Raw genomic sequence first — 1,003 nt, forward strand, 5'->3', positions numbered from 1 at the left:
AACAATCGCACATAACGCTTTAGTTTCTTTTTGGCAAAAAGAAATATAACTCATCATCCGTCTTTGATTCTCCATAAGGCGTTCCTGATTCTGACGGTCAGCAGACATTTGGTTCTCATAAAGATGAAGAAGATTCAACAACATATCAGTCTGAAGGTTCGGTGGCAAGTTGTACAGGGATGGATGAACAGGTTGGATCGGTCCTTGAGGCCGAGTGATTCTCATGAAAGAGACATCACTGGGAGGAGGATGAGGAGGCCTCATTGATGGTGTTGGAGGGACATTAGATGATGCAGCAGGAGGCCTTGGAATTTCAAATAAAGCCATATGTGGAATTAGACCAAGCCTTTCATGAGACACCATCGTTGTTGTTAATGTGAGCATTGGAGTGCTAGTAGTAGGCGGCACTACCGAGCGTTGAGGCGTTGTTTGACGAGGTGGTGGCACACCAATAATTACCCCAGCCCTTGCTGACACACGTCTTTTCTTTGATGGCTCTCCAGTTGCCACTTCTTTCCTTTTCCTCTTTCTTTCTTGTTGAGCTGCAATGGTTGCAGCTAACGCAACATTTACTGCATCTTGCTGTTCTTGAAAAGCAGCATCACCAGCTCCACCATTCCCACCATCTCCATCATTATTATCATCATCAACATTCCCACCTTCTCCCCCTTCACGCGCGGAATCCGAGTCGTCATGGATCCAGCGTTCATTAGGAGGACATACATAATTCTGATTAATTATATGACCAATCATTCGTTTATATGTTGGCCTCCCCTTTCTATAAAGTGACATTCGACGCACGGTATCCGCTGTCATGTGTTCCATAGGAAGCACTTCACCAAGGTCTGATCAATAGCTAAATTAGGTATCAAATCTTGAATAATCAACTGCAAGAAACGAGGATACATTAAAAATTTCTTCGACTGAATCGTTTACTGAACTTGTTCTTTCAAATGATCAAAGACTAGCTCTGAGAAGTTAAATGGCTTGTTCAGAATTAAAG

The sequence above is a fragment of the Bidens hawaiensis genome, unplaced genomic scaffold (assembly GCF_021521415.1).
Source record: "Bidens hawaiensis isolate Kalapana, Puna unplaced genomic scaffold, B.hawaiensis_p1.1 tig00062163_1, whole genome shotgun sequence".
Taxonomy (NCBI): domain Eukaryota; kingdom Viridiplantae; phylum Streptophyta; class Magnoliopsida; order Asterales; family Asteraceae; genus Bidens; species Bidens hawaiensis.